At 43.3% G+C, this 21,848-nt stretch overlaps 12 pseudogenes; all 12 read left to right on the top strand.

Annotated features, from left to right (window-relative positions):
• The first annotated feature begins 1,232 nt into the window (after positions 1-1,232).
• On the top strand, positions 1,233-1,496 carry LOC130338815 (U2 spliceosomal RNA; annotated as a pseudogene).
• Positions 1,497-2,957: 1,461 nt separating this feature from the next.
• Positions 2,958-3,221, top strand: LOC130338810 (U2 spliceosomal RNA; annotated as a pseudogene).
• Positions 3,222-4,682: 1,461 nt separating this feature from the next.
• LOC130338804 (U2 spliceosomal RNA) lies at positions 4,683-4,946 on the top strand (annotated as a pseudogene).
• Positions 4,947-6,414: 1,468 nt separating this feature from the next.
• Positions 6,415-6,678, top strand: LOC130338797 (U2 spliceosomal RNA; annotated as a pseudogene).
• Positions 6,679-8,140: 1,462 nt separating this feature from the next.
• LOC130339959 (U2 spliceosomal RNA) lies at positions 8,141-8,404 on the top strand (annotated as a pseudogene).
• A 1,428-nt stretch (positions 8,405-9,832) lies between these two features.
• Positions 9,833-10,096, top strand: LOC130338775 (U2 spliceosomal RNA; annotated as a pseudogene).
• Positions 10,097-11,562: 1,466 nt separating this feature from the next.
• LOC130338764 (U2 spliceosomal RNA) lies at positions 11,563-11,826 on the top strand (annotated as a pseudogene).
• A 1,460-nt stretch (positions 11,827-13,286) lies between these two features.
• Positions 13,287-13,552, top strand: LOC130340677 (U2 spliceosomal RNA; annotated as a pseudogene).
• A 1,466-nt stretch (positions 13,553-15,018) lies between these two features.
• Positions 15,019-15,283, top strand: LOC130340190 (U2 spliceosomal RNA; annotated as a pseudogene).
• Positions 15,284-16,755: 1,472 nt separating this feature from the next.
• On the top strand, positions 16,756-17,020 carry LOC130341319 (U2 spliceosomal RNA; annotated as a pseudogene).
• A 1,467-nt stretch (positions 17,021-18,487) lies between these two features.
• LOC130338753 (U2 spliceosomal RNA) lies at positions 18,488-18,751 on the top strand (annotated as a pseudogene).
• Positions 18,752-20,219: 1,468 nt separating this feature from the next.
• LOC130342262 (U2 spliceosomal RNA) lies at positions 20,220-20,486 on the top strand (annotated as a pseudogene).
• Positions 20,487-21,848: the final 1,362 nt, after the last annotated feature.

Genomic DNA, 21,848 nt, shown 5'->3' with positions numbered 1-21,848 from the left:
TTGTGGGTGGTGCTGAATCCTGTTAAATGACATGAGGGTCTCATGCCTATACACAAGGGTGTGTCATTGCTGTTGCTTGACCATGCATTGGTTTCTGTGGTCAGTGAATGATAAAAACAAAATTTACCATCCATTGATGGATGGGAAATCCGCCATGAGGCATTTGTTTTTAGAAACTGCTGCTCACAACCAATGTTGCAATGGAGTGTCTCCATCTGCTGGTGGTATTGGAAAGGCATTAGTGCTATGACAGGGTCTGAAGAAGAAGAAGAAGAAGAAGAAGACGGAAAAAAATATATATAAAAAGAAAAAGAGAGAGAGAGAGAGAGACTGACTTAGTGAGCGAGTGAGTGAGAGAGTGAGAGTGAGTGAGAGTGAATGAGTGAGTGAGTGATTGAGTGAGTGAGTGAGTGAGAACAAATGAGTTAAAGCAAGTGAGTGAGAGAGATCGAATGAATGAAAGTCTGAATGACAGAAAGAAAAAAGGATGAAGAAAGAAGCATGAAGAAAAAAAAATGTATATGGAGTTGCTGACATGAGTGCAATCTACAAAGCCGTTGAGGCTGATCCTCATGGGAGGATTATTGCACCAGGACCCTTAGCACTTTTAAAATGCCATTCAATGCCACGGGCTAGATGTAAACTGCAGATGACCATGTTGTGGTAGTTACCATGGATACCCAAGTGATGTGTGAGCTAACACATAGGCCCAACAGATTCCAAGAAGGCCAGAATCACCAGCGGCACCACCATCGATTGTCAGGTCACCCGGATTCAGCAAATACCAGAGTCCAAAATGATGCAGGTTTATACTGTTAATTTTCAGTTTATCGTTACAGTTGGTGTTATTCCATGTCGGAAGGGACGCAGCTACAGCCAGTGGGGTAACTAGAGACAGGCAGGCAGCTATGTGCAACAAAGGTAGGCGTGTTGTTTTCATATGCAGATCTGAAATATTGTCTTATATGCAAGAGGAGGAGTGATGGGGGTTCAGGCAAAAGCCAGGCTATGGATTGCATTGCTAAATGCTCCATCAGAGTGCAATGGTCGCCTGTCCTTTTTTTAAGTGATGATGTGGGTTTAGCCTGTGCTGTATGTATGTATGGGTGGCTGACTGCCACCCACCCAGAAAGTGTATGGGAGGCTGGTTGGCTGCCAGCCTTCCTTCCATTCCTATGAGTAATGTGAGTGCTCATGAAGGGGACATGGTTGGGTCCACCCCTTTCCCGGTTATCCCCTCTAGGCCTTTTGGCTTAGATCAAGTGTAAAAAAAGAAAGGATCTTGCGACAGATCGCATCCTGAGGCACGTTTTTTTTTGTGTGAATACTTGCACTTGGGTGACTTGTGAGCACATACTGATACATACGTTCCCTATCTGGGGACCATAAATTAAATGGATTTTTGAGAAAGGGAGCTGATTTGGAAGCTTGCTTCTGTCGCCCTATGCATTGACCCGATGTGGCAGTATCTTCGGGTAGTGAACAGTGCACCACCCCATTCCAGTGTTAAACAAGAAAGATTCTCATTTAATCCTCCGTGGGTGAGAATTTGAGTTTGAGAATTGGAGACCAAAATGATGAGTTGCACTGACTGGTTTATGAACGTCTATTCATTTAGCGTTTTAATGACCATGTTTGCACACTGATTGGTGTAAAAAAATAAAATAAAACTAAATAATAATAATCTAGCACACCTGTGCAGGTTTGACATGACATGACAGGTAGCTGTCTTGTGGGTGGTGCTGAATCCTGTTAAATGACATGAGGGTCTCATGCCTATACACAAGGGTGTGTCATTGCTGTTGCTTGACCATGCATTGGTTTCTGTGGTCAGTGAATGATAAAAACAAAATTTACCATCCATTGATGGATGGGAAATCCGCCATGAGGCATTTGTTTTTAGAAACTGCTGCTCACAACCAATGTTGCAATGGAGTGTCTCCATCTGCTGGTGGTATTGGAAAGGCATTAGTGCTATGACAGGGTCTGAAGAAGAAGAAGAAGAAGACGGAAAAAAAATATATATAAAAAAAAAAAGAGAGAGAGAGAGAGAGACTGACAAAGTGAGCGAGTGAGTGAGAGAGTGAGAGTGAGTGAGAGTGAATGAGTGAGTGATTGAGTGAGTGAGTGAGTGAGTGAGAACAAATGAGTTAAAGCAAGTGAGTGAGAGAGATCGAATGAATGAAAGTCTGAATGACAGAAAGAAAAAAGGATGAAGAAAGAAGCATGAAGAAAAAAAAATGTATATGGAGTTGCTGACATGAGTGCAATCTACAAAGCCGTTGAGGCTGATCCTCATGGGAGGATTATTGCACCAGGACCCTTAGCACTTTTAAAATGCCATTCAATGCCACGGGCTAGATGTAAACTGCAGATGACCATGTTGTGGTAGTTACCATGGATACCCAAGTGATGTGTGAGCTAACACATAGGCCCCACAGATTCCAAGAAGGCCAGAATCACCAGCGGCACCACCATCGATTGTCAGGTCACCCGGATTCAGCAAATACCAGAGTCCAAAATGATGCAGGTTTATACTGTTAATTTTCAGTTTATCGTTACAGTTGGTGTTATTCCATGTCGGAAGGGACGCAGCTACAGCCAGTGGGGTAACTAGAGACAGGCAGGCAGCTATGTGCAACAAAGGTAGGCGTGTTGTTTTCATATGCAGATCTGAAATATTGTCTTATATGCAAGAGGAGGAGTGATGGGGGTTCAGGCAAAAGCCAGGCTATGGATTGCATTGCTAAATGCTCCATCAGAGTGCAATGGTCGCCTGTCCTTTTTTTAAGTGATGATGTGGGTTTAGCCTGTGCTGTATGTATGTATGGGTGGCTGACTGCCACCCACCCAGAAAGTGTATGGGAGGCTGGTTGGCTGCCAGCCTTCCTTCCATTCCTATGAGTAATGTGAGTGCTCATGAAGGGGACATGGTTGGGTCCACCCCTTTCCCGGTTATCCCCTCTAGGCCTTTTGGCTTAGATCAAGTGTAAAAAAAGAAAGGATCTTGCGACAGATCGCATCCTGAGGCACGTTTTTTTTTGTGTGAATACTTGCACTTGGGTGACTTGTGAGCACATACTGATACATACGTTCCCTATCTGGGGACCATAAATTAAATGGATTTTTGAGAAAGGGAGCTGATTTGGAAGCTTGCTTCTGTCGCCCTATGCATTGACCCGATGTGGCAGTATCTTCGGGTAGTGAACAGTGCACCACCCCATTCCAGTGTTAAACAAGAAAGATTCTCATTTAATCCTCCGTGGGTGAGAATTTGAGTTTGAGAATTGGAGACCAAAATGATGAGTTGCACTGACTGGTTTATGAACGTCTATTCATTTAGCGTTTTAATGACCATGTTTGCACACTGATTGGTGTAAAAAAATAAAATAAAACTAAATAATAATAATCTAGCACACCTGTGCAGGTTTGACATGACATGACAGGTAGCTGTCTTGTGGGTGGTGCTGAATCCTGTTAAATGACATGAGGGTCTCATGCCTATACACAAGGGTGTGTCATTGCTGTTGCTTGACCATGCATTGGTTTCTGTGGTCAGTGAATGATAAAAACAAAATTTACCATCCATTGATGGATGGGAAATCCGCCATGAGGCATTTGTTTTTAGAAACTGCTGCTCACAACCAATGTTGCAATGGAGTGTCTCCATCTGCTGGTGGTATTGGAAAGGCATTAGTGCTATGACAGGGTCTGAAGAAGAAGAAGAAGAAGACGGAAAAAAAATATATATAAAAAAAAAAAGAGAGAGAGAGAGAGAGACTGACAAAGTGAGCGAGTGAGTGAGAGAGTGAGAGTGAGTGAGAGTGAATGAGTGAGTGATTGAGTGAGTGAGTGAGTGAGTGAGAACAAATGAGTTAAAGCAAGTGAGTGAGAGAGATCGAATGAATGAAAGTCTGAATGACAGAAAGAAAAAAGGATGAAGAAAGAAGCATGAAGAAAAAAAAATGTATATGGAGTTGCTGACATGAGTGCAATCTACAAAGCCGTTGAGGCTGATCCTCATGGGAGGATTATTGCACCAGGACCCTTAGCACTTTTAAAATGCCATTCAATGCCACGGGCTAGATGTAAACTGCAGATGACCATGTTGTGGTAGTTACCATGGATACCCAAGTGATGTGTGAGCTAACACATAGGCCCAACAGATTCCAAGAAGGCCAGAATCACCAGCGGCACCACCATCGATTGTCAGGTCACCCGGATTCAGCAAATACCAGAGTCCAAAATGATGCAGGTTTATACTGTTAATTTTCAGTTTATCGTTACAGTTGGTGTTATTCCATGTCGGAAGGGACGCAGCTACAGCCAGTGGGGTAACTAGAGACAGGCAGGCAGCTATGTGCAACAAAGGTAGGCGTGTTGTTTTCATATGCAGATCTGAAATATTGTCTTATATGCAAGAGGAGGAGTGATGGGGGTTCAGGCAAAAGCCAGGCTATGGATTGCATTGCTAAATGCTCCATCAGAGTGCAATGGTCGCCTGTCCTTTTTTTAAGTGATGATGTGGGTTTAGCCTGTGCTGTATGTATGTATGGGTGGCTGACTGCCACCCACCCAGAAAGTGTATGGGAGGCTGGTTGGCTGCCAGCCTTCCTTCCATTCCTATGAGTAATGTGAGTGCTCATGAAGGGGACATGGTTGGGTCCACCCCTTTCCCGGTTATCCCCTCTAGGCCTTTTGGCTTAGATCAAGTGTAAAAAAAGAAAGGATCTTGCGACAGATCGCATCCTGAGGCACGTTTTTTTTTGTGTGAATACTTGCACTTGGGTGACTTGTGAGCACATACTGATACATACGTTCCCTATCTGGGGACCATAAATTAAATGGATTTTTGAGAAAGGGAGCTGATTTGGAAGCTTGCTTCTGTCGCCCTATGCATTGACCCGATGTGGCAGTATCTTCGGGTAGTGAACAGTGCACCACCCCATTCCAGTGTTAAACAAGAAAGATTCTCATTTAATCCTCCGTGGGTGAGAATTTGAGTTTGAGAATTGGAGACCAAAATGATGAGTTGCACTGACTGGTTTATGAACGTCTATTCATTTAGCGTTTTAATGACCATGTTTGCACACTGATTGGTGTAAAAAAATAAAATAAAACTAAATAATAATAATCTAGCACACCTGTGCAGGTTTGACATGACATGACAGGTAGCTGTCTTGTGGGTGGTGCTGAATCCTGTTAAATGACATGAGGGTCTCATGCCTATACACAAGGGTGTGTCATTGCTGTTGCTTGACCATGCATTGGTTTCTGTGGTCAGTGAATGATAAAAACAAAATTTACCATCCATTGATGGATTGGAAATCTGCCATGAGGCATTTGTTTTTAGAAACTGCTGCTCACAACCAATGTTGCAATGAAGTGTCTCCATCTGCTGGTGGTATTGGAAAGGCATTAGTGCTATGACAGGATCTGAAGAAGAAGAAGAAGAAGAAGAAGACGGAAAAAAATATATATAAAAAGAAAAAGAGAGAGAGAGAGAGACTGACTTAGTGAGCGAGTGAGTGAGAGAGTGAGAGTGAGTGAGAGTGAATGAGTGAGTGAGTGATTGAGTGAGTGAGTGAGTGAGTGAGAACAAATGAGTTAAAGCAAGTGAATGAGAGAGATCGAATGAATGAAAGTCTGAATGACAGAAAGAAAAAAGGATGAAGAAAGAAGCATGAAGAAAAAAAAATGTATATGGAGTTGCTGACATGAGTGCAATCTACAAAGCCGTTGAGGCTGATCCTCATGGGAGGATTATTGCACCAGGACCCTTAGCACTTTTAAAATGCCATTCAATGCCACGGGCTAGATGTAAACTGCAGATGACCATGTTGTGGTAGTTACCATGGATACCCAAGTGATGTGTGAGCTAACACATAGGCCCAACAGATTCCAAGAAGGCCAGAATCACCAGCGGCACCACCATCGATTGTCAGGTCACCCGGATTCAGCAAATACCAGAGTCCAAAATGATGCAGGTTTATACTGTTAATTTTCAGTTTATCGTTACAGTTGGTGTTATTCCATGTCGGAAGGGACGCAGCTACAGCCAGTGGGGTAACTAGAGACAGGCAGGCAGCTATGTGCAACAAAGGTAGGCGTGTTGTTTTCATATGCAGATCTGAAATATTGTCTTATATGCAAGAGGAGGAGTGATGGGGGTTCAGGCAAAAGCCAGGCTATGGATTGCATTGCTAAATGCTCCATCAGAGTGCAATGGTCGCCTGTCCTTTTTTTAAGTGATGATGTGGGTTTAGCCTGTGCTGTATGTATGTATGGGTGGCTGACTGCCACCCACCCAGAAAGTGTATGGGAGGCTGGTTGGCTGCCAGCCTTCCTTCCATTCCTATGAGTAATGTGAGTGCTCATGAAGGGGACATGGTTGGGTCCACCCCTTTCCCAGTTATCCCCTCTAGGCCTTTTGGCTTAGATCAAGTGTAAAAAAAGAAAGGATCTTGCGACAGATCGCATCCTGAGGCACGTTTTTTTTTGTGTGAATACTTGCACTTGGGTGACTTGTGAGCACATACTGATACATACGTTCCCTATCTGGGGACCATAAATTAAATGGATTTTTGAGAAAGGGAGCTGATTTGGAAGCTTGCTTCTGTCGCCCTATGCATTGACCCGATGTGGCAGTATCTTCGGGTAGTGAACAGTGCACCACCCCATTCCAGTGTTAAACAAGAAAGATTCTCATTTAATCCTCCGTGGGTGAGAATTTGAGTTTGAGAATTGGAGACCAAAATGATGAGTTGCACTGACTGGTTTATGAACGTCTATTCATTTAGCGTTTTAATGACCATGTTTGCACACTGATTGGTGTAAAAAAATAAAATAAAACTAAATAATAATAATCTAGCACACCTGTGCAGGTTTGACATGACATGACAGGTAGCTGTCTTGTGGGTGGTGCTGAATCCTGTTAAATGACATGAGGGTCTCATGCCTATACACAAGGGTGTGTCATTGCTGTTGCTTGACCATGCATTGGTTTCTGTGGTCAGTGAATGATAAAAACAAAATTTACCATCCATTGATGGATGGGAAATCCGCCATGAGGCATTTGTTTTTAGAAACTGCTGCTCACAACCAATGTTGCAATGGAGTGTCTCCATCTGCTGGTGGTATTGGAAAGGCATTAGTGCTATGACAGGGTCTGAAGAAGAAGAAGAAGAAGACGGAAAAAAATATATATAAAAAGAAAAAGAGAGAGAGAGAGAGACTGACTTAGTGAGCGAGTGAGTGAGAGAGTGAGAGTGAGTGAGAGTGAATGAGTGAGTGAGTGATTGAGTGAGTGAGTGAGTGAGTGAGAACAAATGAGTTAAAGCAAGTGAGTGAGAGAGATCGAATGAATGAAAGTCTGAATGACAGAAAGAAAAAAGGATGAAGAAAGAAGCATGAAGAAAAAAAAATGTATATGGAGTTGATGACATGAGTGCAATCTACAAAGCCGTTGAGGCTGATCCTCATGGGAGGATTATTGCACCAGGACCCTTAGCACTTTTAAAATGCCATTCAATGCCACGGGCTAGATGTAAACTGCAGATGACCATGTTGTGGTAGTTACCATGGATACCCAAGTGATGTGTGAGCTAACACATAGGCCCAACAGATTCCAAGAAGGCCAGAATCACCAGCGGCACCACCATCGATTGTCAGGTCACCCGGATTCAGCAAATACCAGAGTCCAAAATGATGCAGGTTTATACTGTTAATTTTCAGTTTATCGTTACAGTTGGTGTTATTCCATGTCGGAAGGGACGCAGCTACAGCCAGTGGGGTAACTAGAGACAGGCAGGCAGCTATGTGCAACAAAGGTAGGCGTGTTGTTTTCATATGCAGATCTGAAATATTGTCTTATATGCAAGAGGAGGAGTGATGGGGGTTCATGCAAAAGCCAGGCTATGGATTGCATTGCTAAATGCTCCATCAGAGTGCAATGGTCGCCTGTCCTTTTTTTAAGTGATGATGTGGGTTTAGCCTGTGCTGTATGTATGTATGGGTGGCTGACTGCCACCCACCCAGAAAGTGTATGGGAGGCTGGTTGGCTGCCAGCCTTCCTTCCATTCCTATGAGTAATGTGAGTGCTCATGAAGGGGACATGGTTGGGTCCACCCCTTTCCCGGTTATCCCCTCTAGGCCTTTTGGCTTAGATCAAGTGTAAAAAAAGAAAGGATCTTGCGACAGATCGCATCCTGAGGCACGTTTTTTTTTGTGTGAATACTTGCACTTGGGTGACTTGTGAGCACATACTGACACATACGTTCCCTATCTGGGGACCATAAATTAAATGGATTTTTGAGAAAGGGAGCTGATTTGGAAGCTTGCTTCTGTCGCCCTATGCATTGACCCGATGTGGCAGTATCTTCGGGTAGTGAACAGTGCACCACCCCATTCCAGTGTTAAACAAGAAAGATTCTCATTTAATCCTCCGTGGGTGAGAATTTGAGTTTGAGAATTGGAGACCAAAATGATGAGTTGCACTGACTGGTTTATGAACGTCTATTCATTTAGCGTTTTAATGACCATGTTTGCACACTGATTGGTGTAAAAAAATAAAATAAAACTAAATAATAATAATCTAGCACACCTGTGCAGGTTTGACATGACATGACAGGTAGCTGTCTTGTGGGTGGTGCTGAATCCTGTTAAATGACATGAGGGTCTCATGCCTATACACAAGGGTGTGTCATTGCTGTTGCTTGACCATGCATTGGTTTCTGTGGTCAGTGAATGATAAAAACAAAATTTACCATCCATTGATGGATGGGAAATCCGCCATGAGGCATTTGTTTTTAGAAACTGCTGCTCACAACCAATGTTGCAATGGAGTGTCTCCATCTGCTGGTGGTATTGGAAAGGCATTAGTGCTATGACAGGGTCTGAAGAAGAAGAAGAAGAAGACGGAAAAAAATATATATAAAAAGAAAAAGAGAGTGAGAGAGACTGACTTAGTGAGCGAGTGAGTGAGAGAGTGAGAGTGAGTGAGAGTGAATGAGTGAGTGAGAACAAATGAGTTAAAGCAAGTGAGTGAGATCGAATGAATGAAAGTCTGAATGACAGAAAGAAAAAAGTATGAAGAAAGAAGCATGAAGAAAAAAAAATGTATATGGAGTTGCTGACATGAGTGCAATCTACAAAGCCGTTGAGGCTGATCCTCATGGGAGGATTATTGCACCAGGACCCTTAGCACTTTTAAAATGCCATTCAATGCCACGGGCTAGATGTAAACTGCAGATGACCATGTTGTGGTAGTTACCATGGATACCCAAGTGATGTGTGAGCTAACACATAGGCCCAACAGATTCCAAGAAGGCCAGAATCACCAGCGGCACCACCATCGATTGTCAGGTCACCCGGATTCAGCAAATACCAGAGTCCAAAATGATGCAGGTTTATACTGTTAATTTTCAGTTTATCGTTACAGTTGGTGTTATTCCATGTCGGAAGGGACGCAGCTACAGCCAGTGGGGTAACTAGAGACAGGCAGGCAGCTATGTGCAACAAAGGTAGGCGTGTTGTTTTCATATGCAGATCTGAAATATTGTCTTATATGCAAGAGGAGGAGTGATGGGGGTTCAGGCAAAAGCCAGGCTATGGATTGCATTGCTAAATGCTCCATCAGAGTGCAATGGTCGCCTGTCCTTTTTTTAAGTGATGATGTGGGTTTAGCCTGTGCTGTATGTATGTATGGGTGGCTGACTGCCACCCACCCAGAAAGTGTATGGGAGGCTGGTTGGCTGCCAGCCTTCCTTCCATTCCTATGAGTAATGTGAGTGCTCATGAAGGGGACATGGTTGGGTCCACCCCTTTCCCGGTTATCCCCTCTAGGCCTTTTGGCTTAGATCAAGTGTAAAAAAAGAAAGGATCTTGCGACAGATCGCATCCTGAGGCACGTTTTTTTTTGTGTGAATACTTGCACTTGGGTGACTTGTGAGCACATACTGATACATACGTTCCCTATCTGGGGACCATAAATTAAATGGATTTTTGAGAAAGGGAGCTGATTTGGAAGCTTGCTTCTGTCGCCCTATGCATTGACCCGATGTGGCAGTATCTTCGGGTAGTGAACAGTGCACCACCCCATTCCAGTGTTAAACAAGAAAGATTCTCATTTAATCCTCCGTGGGTGAGAATTTGAGTTTGAGAATTGGAGACCAAAATGATGAGTTGCACTGACTGGTTTATGAACGTCTATTCATTTAGCGTTTTAATGACCATGTTTGCACACTGATTGGTGTAAAAAAATAAAATAAAACTAAATAATAATAATCTAGCACACCTGTGCAGGTTTGACATGACATGACAGGTAGCTGTCTTGTGGGTGGTGCTGAATCCTGTTAAATGACATGAGGGTCTCATGCCTATACACAAGGGTGTGTCATTGCTGTTGCTTGACCATGCATTGGTTTCTGTGGTCAGTGAATGATAAAAACAAAATTTACCATCCATTGATGGATGGGAAATCCGCCATGAGGCATTTGTTTTTAGAAACTGCTGCTCACAACCAATGTTGCAATGGAGTGTCTCCATCTGCTGGTGGTATTGGAAAGGCATTAGTGCTATGACAGGGTCTGAAGAAGAAGAAGAAGAAGACGGAAAAAAATATATATAAAAAGAAAAAGAGAGAGAGAGAGAGACTGACTTAGTGAGCGAGTGAGTGAGAGAGTGAGAGTGAGTGAGAGTGAATGAGTGAGTGAGTGATTGAGTGAGTGAGTGAGTGAGTGAGAACAAATGAGTTAAAGCAAGTGAGTGAGAGAGATCGAATGAATGAAAGTCTGAATGACAGAAAGAAAAAAGGATGAAGAAAGAAGCATGAAGAAAAAAAAATGTATATGGAGTTGCTGACATGAGTGCAATCTACAAAGCCGTTGAGGCTGATCCTCATGGGAGGATTATTGCACCAGGACCCTTAGCACTTTTAAAATGCCATTCAATGCCACGGGCTAGATGTAAACTGCAGATGACCATGTTGTGGTAGTTACCATGGATACCCAAGTGATGTGTGAGCTAACACATAGGCCCAACAGATTCCAAGAAGGCCAGAATCACCAGCGGCACCACCATCGATTGTCAGGTCACCCGGATTCAGCAAATACCAGAGTCCAAAATGATGCAGGTTTATACTGTTAATTTTCAGTTTATCGTTACAGTTGGTGTTATTCCATGTCGGAAGGGACGCAGCTACAGCCAGTGGGGTAACTAGAGACAGGCAGGCAGCTATGTGCAACAAAGGTAGGCGTGTTGTTTTCATATGCAGATCTGAAATATTGTCTTATATGCAAGAGGAGGAGTGATGGGGGTTCAGGCAAAAGCCAGGCTATGGATTGCATTGCTAAATGCTCCATCAGAGTGCAATGGTCGCCTGTCCTTTTTTTAAGTGATGATGTGGGTTTAGCCTGTGCTGTATGTATGTATGTATGGGTGGCTGACTGCCACCCACCCAGAGAGTGTATGGGAGTCTGGTTGGCTGCCAGCCTTCCTTCCATTCCTATGAGTAATGTGAGTGCTCATGAAGGGGACATGGTTGGGTCCACCCCTTTCCCGGTTATCCCCTCTAGGCCTTTTGGCTTAGATCAAGTGTAAAAAAAGAAAGGATCTTGCGACAGATCGCATCCTGAGGCACGTTTTTTTTTGTGTGAATACTTGCACTTGGGTGACTTGTGAGCACATACTGATACATACGTTCCCTATCTGGGGACCATAAATTAAATGGATTTTTGAGAAAGGGAGCTGATTTGGAAGCTTGCTTCTGTCGCCCTATGCATTGACCCGATGTGGCAGTATCTTCGGGTAGTGAACAGTGCACCACCCCATTCCAGTGTTAAACAAGAAAGATTCTCATTTAATCCTCCGTGGGTGAGAATTTGAGTTTGAGAATTGGAGACCAAAATGATGAGTTGCACTGACTGGTTTATGAACGTCTATTCATTTAGCGTTTTAATGACCATGTTTGCACACTGATTGGTGTAAAAAAATAAAATAAAACTAAATAATAATAATCTAGCACACCTGTGCAGGTTTGACATGACATGACAGGTAGCTGTCTTGTGGGTGGTGCTGAATCCTGTTAAATGACATGAGGGTCTCATGCCTATACACAAGGGTGTGTCATTGCTGTTGCTTGACCATGCATTGGTTTCTGTGGTCAGTGAATGATAAAAACAAAATTTACCATCCATTGATGGATGGGAAATCCGCCATGAGGCATTTGTTTTTAGAAACAGCTGCTCACAACCAATGTTGCAATGGAGTGTCTCCATCTGCTGGTGGTATTGGAAAGGCATTAGTGCTATGACAGGGTCTGAAGAAGAAGAAGACGGAAAAAAATATATATAAAAAGAAAAAGAGAGAGAGAGAGAGACTGACTTAGTGAGCGAGTGAGTGAGAGAGTGAGAGTGAGTGAGAGTGAATGAGTGAGTGAGTGATTGAGTGAGTGAGTGAGTGAGTGAGAACAAATGAGTTAAAGCAAGTGAGTGAGAGAGATCGAATGAATGAAAGTCTGAATGACAGAAAGAAAAAAGGATGAAGAAAGAAGCATGAAGAAAAAAAAATGTATATGGAGTTGCTGACATGAGTGCAATCTACAAAGCCGTTGAGGCTGATCCTTATGGGAGGATTATTGCACCAGGACCCTTAGCACTTTTAAAATGCCATTCAATGCCACGGGCTAGATGTAAACTGCAGATGACCATGTTGTGGTAGTTACCATGGATACCCAAGTGATGTGTGAGCTAACACATAGGCCCAACAGATTCCAAGAAGGCCAGAATCACCAGCGGCACCACCATCGATTGTCAGGTCACCCGGATTCAGCAAATACCAGAGTCCAAAATGATGCAGGTTTATACTGTTAATTTTCAGTTTATCGTTACAGTTGGTGTTATTCCATGTCGGAAGGGACGCAGCTACAGCCAGTGGGGTAACTAGAGACAGGCAGGCAGCTATGTGCAATAAAGGTAGGCATGTTGTTTTCATATGCAGATCTGAAATATTGTCTTATATGCAAGAGGAGGAGTGATGGGGGTTCAGGCAAAAGCCAGACTATGGATTGCATTGCTAAATGCTTCATCAGAGTGCAATGGTCGCCTGTCCTTTTTTTAAGTGATGATGTGGGTTTAGCCTGTGCTGTATGTATGTATGTATGGGTGGCTGACTGCCACCCACCCAGAGAGTGTATGGGAGTCTGGTTGGCTGCCAGCCTTCCTTCCATTCCTATGAGTAATGTGAGTGCTCATGAAGGGGACATGGTTGGGTCCACCCCTTTCCCGGTTATCCCCTCTAGGCCTTTTGGCTTAGATCAAGTGTAAAAAAAGAAAGGATCTTGCGACAGATCGCATCCTGAGGCACGTTTTTTTTTTTGTGTGAATACTTGCACTTGGGTGACTTGTGAGCACATACTGATACATACGTTCCCTATCTGGGGACCATAAATTAAATGGATTTTTGAGAAAGGGAGCTGATTTGGAAGCTTGCTTCTGTCGCCCTATGCATTGACCCGATGTGGCAGTATCTTCGGGTAGTGAACAGTGCACCACCCCATTCCAGTGTTAAACAAGAAAGATTCTCATTTAATCCTCCGTGGGTGAGAATTTGAGTTTGAGAATTGGAGACCAAAATGATGAGTTGCACTGACTGGTTTATGAACGTCTATTCATTTAGCGTTTTAATGACCATGTTTGCACACTGATTGGTGTAAAAAAATAAAATAAAACTAAATAATAATAATCTAGCACACCTGTGCAGGTTTGACATGACATGACAGGTAGCTGTCTTGTGGGTGGTGCTGAATCCTGTTAAATGACATGAGGGTCTCATGCCTATACACAAGGGTGTGTCATTGCTGTTGCTTGACCATGCATTGGTTTCTGTGGTCAGTGAATGATAAAAACAAAATTTACCATCCATTGATGGATGGGAAATCCGCCATGAGGCATTTGTTTTTAGAAACTGCTGCTCACAACCAATGTTGCAATGGAGTGTCTCCATCTGCTGGTGGTATTGGAAAGGCATTAGTGCTATGACAGGGTCTGAAGAAGAAGAAGAAGAAGACGGAAAAAAATATATATAAAAAGAAAAAGAGAGAGAGAGAGAGACTGACTTAGTGAGCGAGTGAGTGAGAGAGTGAGAGTGAGTGAGAGTGAATGAGTGAGTGAGTGATTGAGTGAGTGAGTGAGTGAGTGAGAACAAATGAGTTAAAGCAAGTGAGTGAGAGAGATCGAATGAATGAAAGTCTGAATGACAGAAAGAAAAAAGGATGAAGAAAGAAGCATGAAGAAAAAAAAATGTATATGGAGTTGCTGACATGAGTGCAATCTACAAAGCCGTTGAGGCTGATCCTCATGGGAGGATTATTGCACCAGGACCCTTAGCACTTTTAAAATGCCATTCAATGCCACGGGCTAGATGTAAACTGCAGATGACCATGTTGTGGTAGTTACCATGGATACCCAAGTGATGTGTGAGCTAACACATAGGCCCAACAGATTCCAAGAAGGCCAGAATCACCAGCGGCACCACCATCGATTGTCAGGTCACCCGGATTCAGCAAATACCAGAGTCCAAAATGATGCAGGTTTATACTGTTAATTTTCAGTTTATCGTTACAGTTGGTGTTATTCCATGTCGGAAGGGACGCAGCTACAGCCAGTGGGGTAACTAGAGACAGGCAGGCAGCTATGTGCAATAAAGGTAGGCGTGTTGTTTTCATATGCAGATCTGAAATATTGTCTTATATGCAAGAGGAGGAGTGATGGGGGTTCAGGCAAAAGCCAGGCTATGGATTGCATTGCTAAATGCTTCATCAGAGTGCAATGGTCGCCTGTCCTTTTTTTAAGTGATGATGTGGGTTTAGCCTGTGCTGTATGTATGTATGTATGGGTGGCTGACTGCCACCCACCCAGAGAGTGTATGGGAGTCTGGTTGGCTGCCAGCCTTCCTTCCATTCCTATGAGTAATGTGAGTGCTCATGAAGGGGACATGGTTGGGTCCACCCCTTTCCCGGTTATCCCCTCTAGGCCTTTTGGCTTAGATCAAGTGTAAAAAAAGAAAGGATCTTGCGACAGATCGCATCCTGAGGCACGTTTTTTTTTTGTGTGAATACTTGCACTTGGGTGACTTGTGAGCACATACTGATACATACGTTCCCTATCTGGGGACCATAAATTAAATGGATTTTTGAGAAAGGGAGCTGATTTGGAAGCTTGCTTCTGTCGCCCTATGCATTGACCCGATGTGGCAGTATCTTCGGGTAGTGAACAGTGCACCACCCCATTCCAGTGTTAAACAAGAAAGATTCTCATTTAATCCTCCGTGGGTGAGAATTTGAGTTTGAGAATTGGAGACCAAAATGATGAGTTGCACTGACTGGTTTATGAACGTCTATTCATTTAGCGTTTTAATGACCATGTTTGCACACTGATTGGTGTAAAAAAATAAAATAAAACTAAATAATAATAATCTAGCACACCTGTGCAGGTTTGACATGACATGACAGGTAGCTGTCTTGTGGGTGGTGCTGAATCCTGTTAAATGACATGAGGGTCTCATGCCTATACACAAGGGTGTGTCATTGCTGTTGCTTGACCATGCATTGGTTTCTGTGGTCAGTGAATGATAAAAACAAAATTTACCATCCATTGATGGATGGGAAATCCGCCATGAGGCATTTGTTTTTAGAAACTGCTGCTCACAACCAATGTTGCAATGGAGTGTCTCCATCTGCTGGTGGTATTGGAAAGGCATTAGTGCTATGACAGGGTCTGAAGAAGAAGAAGAAGAAGACGGAAAAAAATATATATAAAAAGAAAAAGAGAGAGAGAGAGAGAGACTGACTTAGTGAGCGAGTGAGTGAGAGAGTGAGAGTGAGTGAGAGTGAATGAGTGAGTGAGTGATTGAGTGAGTGAGTGAGTGAGTGAGTGAGAACAAATGAGTTAAAGCAAGTGAGTGAGAGAGATCGAATGAATGAAAGTCTGAATGACAGAAAGAAAAAAGGATGAAGAAAGAAGCATGAAGAAAAAAAAATGTATATGGAGTTGCTGACATGAGTGCAATCTACAAAGCCGTTGAGGCTGATCCTCATGGGAGGATTATTGCACCAGGACCCTTAGCACTTTTAAAATGCCATTCAATGCCACGGGCTAGATGTAAACTGCAGATGACCATGTTGTGGTAGTTACCATGGATACCCAAGTGATGTGTGAGCTAACACATAGGCCCAACAGATTCCAAGAAGGCCAGAATCACCAGCGGCACCACCATCGATTGTCAGGTCACCCGGATTCAGCAAATACCAGAGTCCAAAATGATGCAGGTTTATACTGTTAATTTTCAGTTTATCGTTACAGTTGGTGTTATTCCATGTCGGAAGGGACGCAGCTACAGCCAGTGGGGTAACTAGAGACAGGCAGGCAGCTATGTGCAACAAAGGTAGGCGTGTTGTTTTCATATGCAGATCTGAAATATTGTCTTATATGCAAGAGGAGGAGTGATGGGGGTTCAGGCAAAAGCCAGGCTATGGATTGCATTGCTAAATGCTCCATCAGAGTGCAATGGTCGCCTGTCCTTTTTTTAAGTGATGATGTGGGTTTAGCCTGTGCTGTATGTATGTATGTATGGGTGGCTGACTGCCACCCACCCAGAGAGTGTATGGGAGGCTGGTTGGCTGCCAGCCTTCCTTCCATTCCTATGAGTAATGTGAGTGCTCATGAAGGGGACATGGTTGGGTCCACCCCTTTCCCGGTTATCCCCTCTAGGCCTTTTGGCTTAGATCAAGTGTAAAAAAAGAAAGGATCTTGCGACAGATCGCATCCTGAGGCACGTTTTTTTTTTGTGTGAATACTTGCACTTGGGTGACTTGTGAGCACATACTGATACATACGTTCCCTATCTGGGGACCATAAATTAAATGGATTTTTGAGAAAGGGAGCTGATTTGGAAGCTTGCTTCTGTCGCCCTATGCATTGACCTGATGTGGCAGTATCTTCGGGTAATGAACAGTGCACCACCCCATTCCAGTGTTAAACAAGAAAGATTCTCATTTAATCCTCCGTGGGTGAGAATTTGAGTTTGAGAATTGGAGACCAAAATGATGAGTTGCACTGACTGGTTTATGAACGTCTATTCATTTAGCGTTTTAATGACCATGTTTGCACACTGATTGGTGTAAAAAAATAAAATAAAACTAAATAATAATAATCTAGCACACCTGTGCAGGTTTGACATGACATGACAGGTAGCTGTCTTGTGGGTGGTGCTGAATCCTGTTAAATGACATGAGGGTCTCATGCCTATACACAAGGGTGTGTCATTGCTGTTGCTTGACCATGCATTGGTTTCTGTGGTCAGTGAATGATAAAAACAAAATTTACCATCCATTGATGGATGGGAAATCCGCCATGAGGCATTTGTTTTTAGAAACTGCTGCTCACAACCAATGTTGCAATGGAGTGTCTCCATCTGCTGGTGGTATTGGAAAGGCATTAGTGCTATGACAGGGTCTGAAGAAGAAGAAGAAGAAGAAGACGGAAAAAAATATATATAAAAAGAAAAAGAGAGAGAGAGAGAGAGACTGACTTAGTGAGCGAGTGAGTGAGAGAGTGAGAGTGAGTGAGAGTGAATGAGTGAGTGATTGAGTGAGTGAGTGAGTGAGTGAGAACAAATGAGTTAAAGCAAGTGAGTGAGAGAGATCGAATGAATGAAAGTCTGAATGACAGAAAGAAAAAAGGATGAAGAAAGAAGCATGAAGAAAAAAAAATGTATATGGAGTTGCTGACATGAGTGCAATCTACAAAGCCGTTGAGGCTGATCCTCATGGGAGGATTATTGCACCAGGACCCTTAGCACTTTTAAAATGCCATTCAATGCCACGGGCTAGATGTAAACTGCAGATGACCATGTTGTGGTAGTTACCATGGATACCCAAGTGATGTGTGAGCTAACACATAGGCCCAACAGATTCCAAGAAGGCCAGAATCACCAGCGGCACCACCATCGATTGTCAGGTCACCCGGATTCAGCAAATACCAGAGTCCAAAATGATGCAGGTTTATACTGTTAATTTTCAGTTTATCGTTACAGTTGGTGTTATTCCATGTCGGAAGGGACGCAGCTACAGCCAGTGGGGTAACTAGAGACAGGCAGGCAGCTATGTGCAACAAAGGTAGGCGTGTTGTTTTCATATGCAGATCTGAAATATTGTCTTATATGCAAGAGGAGGAGTGATGGGGGTTCAGGCAAAAGCCAGGCTATGGATTGCATTGCTAAATGCTTCATCAGAGTGCAATGGTCGCCTGTCCTTTTTTTAAGTGATGATGTGGGTTTAGCCTGTGCTGTATGTATGTATGTATGGGTGGCTGACTGCCACCCACCCAGAGAGTGTATGGGAGTCTGGTTGGCTGCCAGCCTTCCTTCCATTCCTATGAGTAATGTGAGTGCTCATGAAGGGGACATGGTTGGGTCCACCCCTTTCCCGGTTATCCCCTCTAGGCCTTTTGGCTTAGATCAAGTGTAAAAAAAGAAAGGATCTTGCGACAGATCGCATCCTGAGGCACGTTTTTTTTTGTGTGAATACTTGCACTTGGGTGACTTGTGAGCACATACTGATACATACGTTCCCTATCTGGGGACCATAAATTAAATGGATTTTTGAGAAAGGGAGCTGATTTGGAAGCTTGCTTCTGTCGCCCTATGCATTGACCCGATGTGGCAGTATCTTCGGGTAGTGAACAGTGCACCACCCCATTCCAGTGTTAAACAAGAAAGATTCTCATTTAATCCTCCGTGGGTGAGAATTTGAGTTTGAGAATTGGAGACCAAAATGATGAGTTGCACTGACTGGTTTATGAACGTCTATTCATTTAGCGTTTTAATGACCATGTTTGCACACTGATTGGTGTAAAAAAATAAAATAAAACTAAATAATAATAATCTAGCACACCTGTGCAGGTTTGACATGACATGACAGGTAGCTGTCTTGTGGGTGGTGCTGAATCCTGTTAAATGACATGAGGGTCTCATGCCTATACACAAGGGTGTGTCATTGCTGTTGCTTGACCATGCATTGGTTTCTGTGGTCAGTGAATGATAAAAACAAAATTTACCATCCATTGATGGATGGGAAATCCGCCATGAGGCATTTGTTTTTAGAAACTGCTGCTCACAACCAATGTTGCAATGGAGTGTCTCCATCTGCTGGTGGTATTGGAAAGGCATTAGTGCTATAACAGGGTCTGAAGAAGAAGAAGAAGAAGACGGAAAAAAATATATATAAAAAGAAAAAGAGAGAGAGAGAGAGAGACTGACTTAGTGAGCGAGTGAGTGAGAGAGTGAGAGTGAGTGAGAGTGAATGAGTGAGTGAGTGATTGAGTGAGTGAGTGAGTGAGTGAGAACAAATGAGTTAAAGCAAGTGAGTGAGAGAGATCGAATGAATGAAAGTCTGAATGACAGAAAGAAAAAAGGATGAAGAAAGAAGCATGAAGAAAAAAAAATGTATATGGAGTTGCTGACATGAGTGCAATCTACAAAGCCGTTGAGGCTGATCCTCATGGGAGGATTATTGCACCAGGACCCTTAGCACTTTTAAAATGCCATTCAATGCCACGGGCTAGATGTAAACTGCAGATGACCATGTTGTGGTAGTTACCATGGATACCCAAGTGATGTGTGAGCTAACACATAGGCCCAACAGATTCCAAGAAGGCCAGAATCACCAGCGGCACCACCATCGATTGTCAGGTCACCCGGATTCAGCAAATACCAGAGTCCAAAATGATGCAGGTTTATACTGTTAATTTTCAGTTTATCGTTACAGTTGGTGTTATTCCATGTCGGAAGGGACGCAGCTACAGCCAGTGGGGTAACTAGAGACAGGCAGGCAGCTATGTGCAACAAAGGTAGGCGTGTTGTTTTCATATGCAGATCTGAAATATTGTCTTATATGCAAGAGGAGGAGTGATGGGGGTTCAGGCAAAAGCCAGGCTATGGATTGCATTGCTAAATGCTCCATCAGAGTGCAATGGTCGCCTGTCCTTTTTTTAAGTGATGATGTGGGTTTAGCCTGTGCTGTATGTATGTATGTATGGGTGGCTGACTGCCACCCACCCAGAGAGTGTATGGGAGTCTGGTTGGCTGCCAGCCTTCCTTCCATTCCTATGAGTAATGTGAGTGCTCATGAAGGGGACATGGTTGGGTCCACCCCTTTCCCGGTTATCCCCTCTAGGCCTTTTGGCTTAAATCAAGTGTAAAAAAAGAAAGGATCTTGCGACAGATCGCATCCTGAGGCATGTTTTTTTTTTTTGTGTGAATACTTGCACTTGGGTGATTTGTGAGCACATACTGATACATACGTTCCCTATCTGGGGACCATAAATTAAATGGATTTTTGAGAAAGGGAGCTGATTTGGAAGCTTGCTTCTGTCGCCCTATGCATTGACCCGATGTGGCAGTATCTTCGGGTAGTGAACAGTGCACCACCCCATTCCAGTGTTAAACAAGAAAGATTCTCATTTAATCCTCCGTGGGTGAGAATTTGAGTTTGAGAATTGGAGACCAAAATGATGAGTTGCACTGACTGGTTTATGAACGTCTATTCATTTAGCGTTTTAATGACCATGTTTGCACACTGATTGGTGTAAAAAAATAAAATAAAACTAAATAATAATAATCTAGCACACCTGTGCAGGTTTGACATGACATGACAGGTAGCTGTCTTGTGGGTGGTGCTGAATCCTGTTAAATGACATGAGGGTCTCATGCCTATACACAAGGGTGTGTCATTGCTGTTGCTTGACCATGCATTGGTTTCTGTGGTCAGTGAATGATAAAAACAAAATTTACCATCCATTGATGGATGGGAAATCCGCCATGAGGCATTTGTTTTTAGAAACTGCTGCTCACAACCAATGTTGCAATGGAGTGTCTCCATCTGCTGATGGTATTGGAAAGGCATTAGTGCTATGACAGGGTCTGAAGAAGAAGAAGAAGAAGACGGAAAAAAATATATATAAAAAGAAAAAGAGAGAGAGAGAGAGAGAGACTGACTTAGTGAGCGAGTGAGTGAGAGAGTGAGAGTGAGTGAGAGTGAATGAGTGAGTGAGTGATTGAGTGAGTGAGTGAGAACAAATGAGTTAAAGCAAGTGAGTGAGAGAGATCGAATGAATGAAAGTCTGAATGACAGAAAGAAAAAAGGATGAAGAAAGAAGCATGAAGAAAAAAAAATGTATATGGAGTTGCTGACATGAGTGCAATCTACAAAGCCGTTGAGGCTGATCCTCATGGGAGGATTATTGCACCAGGACCCTTAGCACTTTTAAAATGCCATTCAATGCCACGGGCTAGATGTAAACTGCAGATGACCATGTTGTGGAAGTTACCATGGATACCCAAGTGATGTGTGAGCTAACACATAGGCCCAACAGATTCCAAGAAGGCCAGAATCACCAGCGGCACCACCATCGATTGTCAGGTCACCCGGATTCAGCAAATACCAGAGTCCAAAATGATGCAGGTTTATACTGTTAATTTTCAGTTTATCGTTACAGTTGGTGTTATTCCATGTCGGAAGGGACGCAGCTACAGCCAGTGGGGTAACTAGAGACAGGCAGGCAGCTATGTGCAACAAAGGTAGGCGTGTTGTTTTCATATGCAGATCTGAAATATTGTCTTATATGCAAGAGGAGGAGTGATGGGGGTTCAGGCAAAAGCCAGGCTATGGATTGCATTGCTAAATGCTCCATCAGAGTGCAATGGTCGCCTGTCCTTTTTTTAAGTGATGATGTGGGTTTAGCCTGTGCTGTATGTATGTATGTATGGGTGGCTGACTGCCACCCACCCAGAGA

This window comes from Hyla sarda, chromosome 1 (assembly GCF_029499605.1).
Source record: "Hyla sarda isolate aHylSar1 chromosome 1, aHylSar1.hap1, whole genome shotgun sequence".
Taxonomy (NCBI): domain Eukaryota; kingdom Metazoa; phylum Chordata; class Amphibia; order Anura; family Hylidae; genus Hyla; species Hyla sarda.
The sequence above is the reverse complement of the archived record's forward strand: the minus strand, read 5'-3'. Positions and strand labels throughout refer to the sequence as shown.